This window comes from Coregonus lavaretus, assembly GCF_964263955.1.
Source record: "Coregonus lavaretus genome assembly, contig: HAP1_SCAFFOLD_875, whole genome shotgun sequence".
Classification (NCBI taxonomy): domain Eukaryota; kingdom Metazoa; phylum Chordata; class Actinopteri; order Salmoniformes; family Salmonidae; genus Coregonus; species Coregonus lavaretus.
In genome coordinates, this window is record NW_028157683.1 from 200,953 (window position 1) to 210,509 (window position 9,557).

Consider the following 9,557-nt stretch of genomic DNA (forward strand, 5'->3'; position numbering starts at 1 on the left):
CTGACCTTCAACTAGCAAGGTGCCCGAGAGCTGTGGCTGCACCAAGAGCTAACATATTGTGTGTTGTCTCTTCGTGTGCAGGTCGAATAAAAATTATCCAACCATCAGAATTCCAGTTGTGGCAGTGTCCTAATTACGTGACCTGCCGACTGGTCAGCTCAAGCCGACCGCCGGAGCTGTGCATGTGGATGAGGTGCACGACCTGCGCATGTGAATTTGTTGATGGCTTACTGTAAGTGAATATATACTGTGAACAGTGAAAGTGAATGTAGCATATTCATTAGATACAGGTATTCGTGCTTATTTGTATGTTTTGGATGAATTTTTTTATTGCATTAATTTTTTTGGGTATTTGAATGCACTAAATTACATTGTATTTTAGTGCTCTGTTGAGCCATGGAAGATTCTCAAATCCATAAGACGTGTTATGCTGGGGATTTTAGTGTGGGTAGAGGGAGGGGTGTCCTTCCATTTACACCAATTGTACAGTCAGCTCCTGGGAGTAGAGCGTTTGCTAGTCTTGAGTTTGCAAGCACTGGGAGGGGTAGGCTGTTTGTTCCACCTGACCAGGGTATCCCACCTCTGTCTTTTGATGTACCATCATCCACAGTACTCGGTGATAATGGGACGCCTCCGAGTCAGCTTAGTGACCTTATTAAGCAGATTGGTTCAGAGATAGGAGAATCTATCAGAGCGAGTTTACTGCAGCCTGGGGTTTCAAGTCTTTCTCCTGCCCGTCCCCCTCACCAACCCCAGCAGTTTCCCCTGCCTGAGCAGTGTGGGTCAACCTTTATTGATGCGTCCAAGCTGAATCTGGTTGTGAAGTCAGATGTTAGTGCTCCACCTCTTTTTAGGGGTGATGGCTCAGATAAGTACTCTGTCCTGGAGTGGGAGGAGTTAATGGAAGTCTACCTAGAGAAGAGGGGTTACACTGGGTCTGGGAATGTTGGGGAGGTGATGTCTAGGCTCATGGGGAGGGCACGGGATGTGACCAAAGTCTGGAAGCGTAACAACCTTGTTGTCACAGATGTTAAGGCGGTGTTCAGTGTTTTCAAGCAACACTTTGGGGATACTGTCTGCTCAGGTATGCCATTAGCTGATTTCTATTCAATCAAACCATATGCTAATGAGGGTCCAATAGATTTCTGGATTAGGCTTAACAAAGCTGCAGAGGCAGCCGAACAGTACCTTGTGAGTGAGGGCAGGACCTTACCCAATCAGTGCTCAGAGTTGGCAGTCATGTTTGTATGCAACTGTCCTGATAAAGAGTTGGCCCAAGTGTTCAAGAGCAAACCCATTGGTGACTGGACAGCCAGTGAGGTACAGGATCGGTTGGATGAACTGTTAAGGGAACGTAAAGCATGTAGAACACAACTTCCACAGCAGGTGGCTGCCGTTTTTGACTGCCCTCAGGAGGGTCCTGTGAAAAGACCTAATGTGTCATCTTTTTCTCAATGTGGCCGTGAACCAGACCAGGCACCATCTGTATCTGAGGGTGGGACATTAAAGAACGTTTTGACTTTGTTAGAGAAGGCTCTGGTCAGCAATACTCAGCAATACTCAGTCTGTGAGTGGCGCAGTGGTCTAAGGCACTGCATCGCAGTGCTAGCTGTGCCACTAGAGATCCTGGTTCAAATCCAGGCTCTGTCGTAGCCGGCCGCGACCGGGAGACCCATGGGCTACAGTTCCGAATGTTTTGTTTCAAGTAAATCTTGAATTTTATGGAGAAAAGTAGACTGTCTACACTGAGAAAAGTACCTGAGAAAAAAGCTCCACATCAGTCAGAGCGCTGTCTGCCAGTTCCTGAATCTCATCAGTGCAAAGTGCAATTGAAGCACAAAAATAGTCTGATGCAGAAATGACAATAAGAACCATTTTAGATCTGCATTTAGAGATTTCTTACACGTTTTATATTTGTTCCTTTCGTGAAAAAGTGGTCCTCTGTAGCTCAGTTGGTAGAGCACGGTGCTTGTAACGGGTTCGATCCCCAGGACCACCCATACACCATTTTTTTTTTTTATAATGTACGCACGCATGACTGTAAGTCACTTTGGATAAAAGCGTCTGCTAAATGGCATATTATATTATAGAAATGAGGAATTCTGCGTTAACTAGCAAGTTAAACTCAGGGGTCACGTTATCTTAGTACGTTTCTGAATTAATAAGGTGACGGTGCATCTTATTGTGTAAGCTTTCTGCCGTATTTGAGAGGTCAAAGCCCTTTGGATGAGTTCTCTGTACAGCTGCCAACATTTTTAATTTCCTTGCATTTTCTCTCCTCTGTTCTCGGGCCAGTCTGCTCCTCCCCCAGTCTGCTCCTCCCCCAGTCTGCTCCTCCCCCAGTCTGCGCCTCCCCCAGTCTGCGCCTCCCCCAGTCTGCTCCTCCCCCAGTCTGCTCCTCCCCCAGTCTGCTCCTCCCCCAGTCTGCTCCTCCCCCAGTCTGCTCCTCCCCCATCTTCTCTCAGTCAGGCCCGTTGCCCTACCGACTCCAGACACAGCGTGTACACATGCTGCATTTTAATTAATTAATTAATTAATTAATTAATATGCCATTTAGCAGACGCTTTTATCCAAAGCGACTTACAGTCATGCGTGCGTACATTTTTGTGTATGGGTGGTCCCGGGGATCGAACCCACTACCTTGGCGTTACAAGCGCCGTGCTCTACCAGCTGAGCTACAGAGGACATCAGAGCAGACAAGCATCAAAACCTTTTCATTCTCTTGTAAATGACCAAACTCACCATAAATGCCATACAGTCCTGAACTAAAACATAAACGCAACATGTAAAGTGTTGGTCCCATGTTTCATGAGCTGAAATAAAAGATCCCAGAAATCTTTCATATGCACAAAAAGCATATTTTCTCAAATGTTGTGCGCACATTTTGACATCCCTTTTAGTGAGCATTTCTCCTTTGCCCAGATAATCCATCCACCTGACAGGTGTGGCATATCATGAAGCTGATTAAACAGCATGATCATTACACAGGTGCACCTTGTGCTGGGGACAATTAAAGGGCACTCTAAAATGTGCAGTTTTGTCACACAACACAATGCCACATGTCTCAAGTTTTGAGGGAGTGTGCAATTGGCATGCTGACTGCAGGAATGTCCACCAGAACTTTTGCCAGAATATTTAATGTTCATTTCATTACCATAAGCCACCTCCAACATTGTTTTAGAGATTTTGGCAGTACGTCCAACCGGCCAGTCTAGGACCTCCACATCCGGCTTCTTCACCTGCGGGATCGTCTGAGACCAGCCACCAGGACAGCTGATTAAACTGGGTTTGCACAACCGAATAATTTCTGCACAAACTGTCAGAAATTGTCTCAGGGAAGCTCATCTGCGTGCTCGTCGTCCTCACCAGGGTCTTGACCTGACTTCAGTGGGCAAATGCTCACCTTCAATGGCCACTGGCACACTGGTGAAGTGTGCTCTTCAGCGATGAATCATGGTTTCAACTGAAACGGGCAGACGGTGTGTATGGCATCTGACATAGAGGGACCAGGTGAATCCAGGTGAAAGCTATGATCTCTTATTGATGTCACTTGTTAAATCCACTTCAGTCAGTGTAGATGAAGGAGAGGAGACCGGAGTCATGCCAGGCGCACCAGTTTGTGTCAAGAACTGCAACGCTGCTGGGTTTTTCATGCTCAGTAGTTTCCTGTGTGTATCAATAATGGTCCACCCCCCAAAGGACATCCAGACAACTTGACACAACTGTGGGAAGCATTGGAGTCAACATGGGCCAGCATCTCTGTGGAACGCTTTCGACACCTTGTAGAGTCCGTGCTCCGATGAATTGAGGCTGTTCTGAGGGCAAAAGGGGGTGCAACTCAATATTAGGAAGGTGTTCTTAATGTTTTGTACTGTCAGTTTATATTTTATGTGTGACCAAAAGAACACTGCATGGCTAAATGCATATAATTGCAGCAAATTAGCTTTAAAACCGCAACATTTTCTCTTTGCTACAGGGCAGAATACAGGGAGCTCAAAGTATTGGGACAGTGACAATTATTTAGTTGTCTTGCCTCTGTACTCCAGCACTTTGGATTTGAAATGATACAATGACTGAGGTTAAAGTACAGACTGTCAGCTTTAATTTGAGGGTATTTTCATCCATATCGAGTTTAGACCGTTTATAAATTACTGCCCTTTTGACGTTGTCCCCCCATTTTATGGTAAATAATTGTCATTTTGGAGACACTTCTTTTGTAAATCAGAAGAGAATATATTTTGAAACACTACTACATTAATGTGGATACTACCATGATTACGGATAGTCCTGAATGAATCATGAATAATGATGAGTGAGAAAGTTAGACGCACAAATATCCCACCAAGACATGCTAACCTCTCACCATTACAATAACAGGGGAGGTTAGCGTTTTTGGGGTATGATATTTGTGCGTCTAACTTTCTCACTCATAAGCCCTAGGAAAGGGTTAGAGGTCAGAGGCTGTGGTCAATGCTGTGTTTCTGGTCAGCCCTAGGAAAGGGTTAGAGGCTAGGGTTATAGGTCAGAGGGTTAAAGCCCTGTTTCTGTTCAGTCCTAGGAAAGCCCTGGCGTCTCCAGTGAGAGAACCTCCTCTCACCGAGCTGGAGGATGACTTCCTGATCCTGGAGGATTATGAGCCTCCCTGGTTCTCCCATCGCTGGAAGTTTGACCCCATCAGGACCACAGCCAAACCACGACCAAAGCAGCAGAACCAATCACACAGTAGTGACAATGCCTCAGCAGACATACTCACCAAGGCTACAGCCAATCAGAGATCAGGAGGGACAGACAGACCTCGGACAACTAAAGAGAAGAAGGGAAAGAATCCTACAACCAGGAAGGAGAGGGACTCTAGTCCCCCGGGGGTAGGACCTCAGGGTGATGGGCCTGTTAATCATGTTGACCTCGAGGCAGACCACATAGAACAAGACAAGAAGAAAGTCAACAACCTGTTATCTGAACCAACGACAGCAGGTGACCTGGAACAAGAGGCACCAGGAGGAGGGGCCAAGCCTAAACCTAGCCACACCAAAACAGAAAAGAAAGTTCCCAGAATCTCTAAATCCAAAGCTGGTATCCAAGGTGACAAGGTGAACCCCAAGACGAGCCGAGGACGAGGCCGGCAGTCTGGGAAGACCAGGAGACTGTCAGGTCGAGCTGGGGACGAGGCCGGCAGTCTGGGAAGACCAGGAGACTGTCAGGTCGAGCTGGGGAGGAGCCCGTCACCATGGAGGAGGAGAGTGAAGCGGCTGCAGACCAATCATCAGCTGAAGACCAGGATGTTTCTCCAGGTAATATCCCCTGACAGCTGACATCACACATCATGATGGTTTTTCTGACTACAACGTTCATCACAAGTTCAAGTTGTATCATGCCATTTGTAGGTATAGGAATATGTTTTGTAAGAGCTCTCAACAAATAGAAAAATATATAAAAAACATTCACAAAACAATCAATGGGAAAAAATGTAGTTTACATAAAAGGCTAGATGTAATGTTGTCTTTCCTCCACAGTTCTACAGTTGGCACCAACAGGACAGAGACGAGTCATCTCTAAGGTTCCAGCCAATTGTAAGGCCCAGGAGGTCTGCCCCGCCCCTACTGGTGAGGCTGACTCCTCCCAGTTAGCAGGGAAGAGGAAGAGGACCAAGCCTGGTCCCTGGTGGCTCATCAGTCCTGTCAACACACAGCTCACAGAGACAGACAACAAGTCCAAACAGAATAACAAGACAACTACATCTAAACCAGCAAGACATTCCCCTCTATCTAGGTTTACAATGAACTACTACCCCTCTATCTAGGGTTACAATGAACTACTACCCCTCTATCTAGGGTTACAATGAACTACTACCCCTCTATCTAGGGTTACAATGAACTACTACCCCTCTATCTAGGGTTACAATGAACTACTACCCCTCTATCTAGGGTTACAATGAACTACTACCCCTCTATCTAGTTACAATGAACTACTACCCCTCTATCTAGTTACAATGAACTACTACCCCTCTATCTAGTTACAATGAACTACTACCCCTCTATCTAGGGTTGCAATGAACTACTACCCCTCTATCTAGTTACAATGAACTACTACCCCTCTATCTAGGGTTACAATGAACTACTACCCCTCTATCTAGGGTTACAATGAACTACTACCCCTCTATCTAGTTACAATGAACTACTACCCCTCTATCTAGGGTTACAATGAACTACTACCCCTCTATCTAGGGTTACAATGAACTACTACCCCTCTATCTAGTTACAATGAACTACTACCCCTCTATCTAGGGTTACAATGAACTACTACCCCTCTATCTAGGGTTACAATGAACTACTACCCCTCTATCTAGTTACAATGAACTACTACCCCTCTATCTAGTTACAATGAACTACTACCCCTCTATCTAGGGTTACAATGAACTACTACCCCTCTATCTAGGGTTACAATGAACTACTACCCCTCTATCTAGTTACAATGAACTACTACCCCTCTATCTAGGGTTACAATGAACTACTACCCCTCTATCTAGGGTTACAATGAAATACTACCCCTCTATCTAGGGTTACAATGAACTACTACCCCTCTATCTAGGGTTACAATGAACTACTACCCCTCTATCTAGGGTTACAATGAACTACTACCCCTCTATCTAGGGTTACAATGAACTACTACCCCTCTATCTAGTTACAATGAACTACTACCCCTCTATCTAGGGTTACAATGAACTACTACCCCTCTATCTAGGGTTACAATGAACTACTACCACTCTATCTAGGGTTACAATGAACTACTACCCCTCTATCTAGGGTTACAATGAACTACTACCCCTCTATCTAGGGTTACAATGAACTACTACCCCTCTATCTAGGGTTACAATGAACTACTACCCCTCTATCTAGGGTTACAATGAACTACTACCCCTCTATCTAGGGTTACAATGAACTACTACCCCTCTATCTAGGGTTACAATGAACTACTACCCCTCTATCTAGGGTTACAATGAACTACTACCCCTCTATCTAGGGTTACAATGAACTACTACCCCTCTATCTAGGGTTACAATGAACTACTACCCCTCTATCTAGGGTTACAATGAACTACTACCCCTCTATCTAGGGTTACAATGAACTACTACCCCTCTATCTAGGGTTACAATGAACTACTACCCCTCTATCTAGGGTTACAATGAACTACTACCCCTCTATCTAGGGTTACAATGAACTACTACCCCTCTATCTAGGGTTACAATGAACTACTACCCCTCTATCTAGGGTTACAATGAACTACTACCCCTCTATCTAGGGTTACAATGAACTACTACCCCTCTATCTAGTTACAATGAACTACTACCCCTCTATCTAGGGTTACAATGAACTACTACCCCTCTATCTAGGGTTACAATGAAATACTACCCCTCTATCTAGGGTTACAATGAACTACTACCCCTCTATCTAGGGTTACAATGAACTACTACCCCTCTATCTAGGGTTACAATGAACTACTACCCCTCTATCTAGGGTTACAATGAACTACTACCCCTCTATCTAGTTACAATGAACTACTACCCCTCTATCTAGGGTTACAATGAACTACTACCCCTCTATCTAGGGTTACAATGAACTAGTACCCCTCTATCTAGGGTTACAATGAACTACTACCCCTCTATCTAGGGTTACAATGAACTACTACCCCTCTATCTAGGGTTACAATGAACTACTACCCCTCTATCTAGGGTTACAATGAACTACTACCCCTCTATCTAGGGTTACAATGAACTACTACCCCTCTATCTAGGGTTACAATGAACTACTACCCCTCTATCTAGGGTTACAATGAACTACTACCCCTCTATCTAGGGTTACAATGAACTACTACCCCTCTATCTAGGGTTACAATGAACTACTACCCCTCTATCTAGGGTTACAATTAACTACTACCCCTCTATCTAGGGTTACAATGAACTACTACCCCTCTATCTAGGGTTACAATGAACTACTATCCCTCTATCTAGGGTTACAATGAACTACTATCCCTCTATCTAGTTACAATGAACTACTACCCCTCTATCTAGGGTTACAATGAACTACTACCCCTCTATCTAGGGTTACAATGAACTACTACCCCTCTATCTAGGGTTACAATGAACTACTACCCCTCTATCTAGGGTTACAATGAACTACTACCCCTCTATCTAGGGTTACAATGAACTACTACCCCTCTATCTAGGGTTACAATGAACTACTACCCCTCTATCTAGGGTTACAATGAACTACTACCCCTCTATCTAGGGTTACAATGAACTACTACCCCTCTATCTAGGGTTACAATGAACTACTACCCCTCTATCTAGGGTTACAATGAACTACTACCCCTCTATCTAGGGTTACAATGAACTACTACCCTCTATCTAGGGTTACAATGAACTACTACCCCTCTATCTAGGGTTACAATGAACTACTACCCCTCTATCTAGGGTTACAATGAACTACTACCCCTCTATCTAGGGTTACAATGAACTACTACCCCTCTATCTAGGGTTACAATGAACTACTACCCCTCTATCTAGGGTTACAATGAACTACTACCCCTCTATCTAGGGTTACAATGAACTACTACCCTCTATCTAGGGTTACAATGAACTACTACCCCTCTATCTAGGGTTACAATGAACTACTACCCCTCTATCTAGGGTTACAATGAACTACTACCCCTCTATCTAGGGTTACAATGAACTACTACCCCTCTATCTAGGGTTACAATGAACTACTACCCCTCTATCTAGGGTTACAATGAACTACTACCCCTCTATCTAGGGTTACAATGAACTACTACCCCTCTATCTAGGGTTACAATGAACTACTACCCCTCTATCTAGGGTTACAATGAACTACTACCCCTCTATCTAGGGTTACAATGAACTACTACCCCTCTATCTAGGGTTACAATGAACTACTACCCCTCTATCTAGGGTTACAATGAACTACTACCCCTCTATCTAGGGTTACAATGAACTACTACCCCTCTATCTAGGGTTACAATGAACTACTACCCCTCTATCTAGGGTTACAATGAACTACTACCCCTCTATCTAGGGTTACAATGAACTACTACCCCTCTATCTAGGGTTACAATGAACTACTACCCCTCTATCTAGGGTTACAATGAACTACTACCCCTCTATCTAGGGTTACAATGAACTACTACCCCTCTATCTAGGGTTACAATGAACTACTACCCCTCTATCTAGGGTTACAATGAACTACTACCCCTCTATCTAGGGTTACAATGAACTACTACCCCTCTATCTAGGGTTACAATGAACTACTACCCCTCTATCTAGGGTTACAATGAACTACTACCCTCTATCTAGGGTTACAATGAACTACTACCCCTCTATCTAGGGTTACAATGAACTACTACCCCTCTATCTAGGGTTACAATGAACTACTACCCCTCTATCTAGGGTTACAATGAACTACTACCCCTCTATCTAGGGTTACAATGAACTACTACCCCTCTATCTAGGGTTACAATGAACTACTACCCCTCTATCTAGGGTT

The 9,557-nt window shown here is 44.4% G+C and overlaps 1 pseudogene across 1 annotated transcript in view; it reads left to right on the plus strand.

The window, feature by feature from the left end:
* LOC311125075 (solute carrier family 35 member E3-like) overlaps window positions 1–5,864 on the plus strand; it is a 31,233-nt pseudogene extending 25,369 nt beyond the window's left edge. Inside the window, exons 3-4 of the transcript in view lie at window positions 4,553–5,291; window positions 5,514–5,864. The product of the transcript in view is annotated as a solute carrier family 35 member E3-like (transcript). The remainder of the gene's footprint in view (window positions 1–4,552; window positions 5,292–5,513) is intronic.
* Window positions 5,865–9,557: the final 3,693 nt, after the last annotated feature.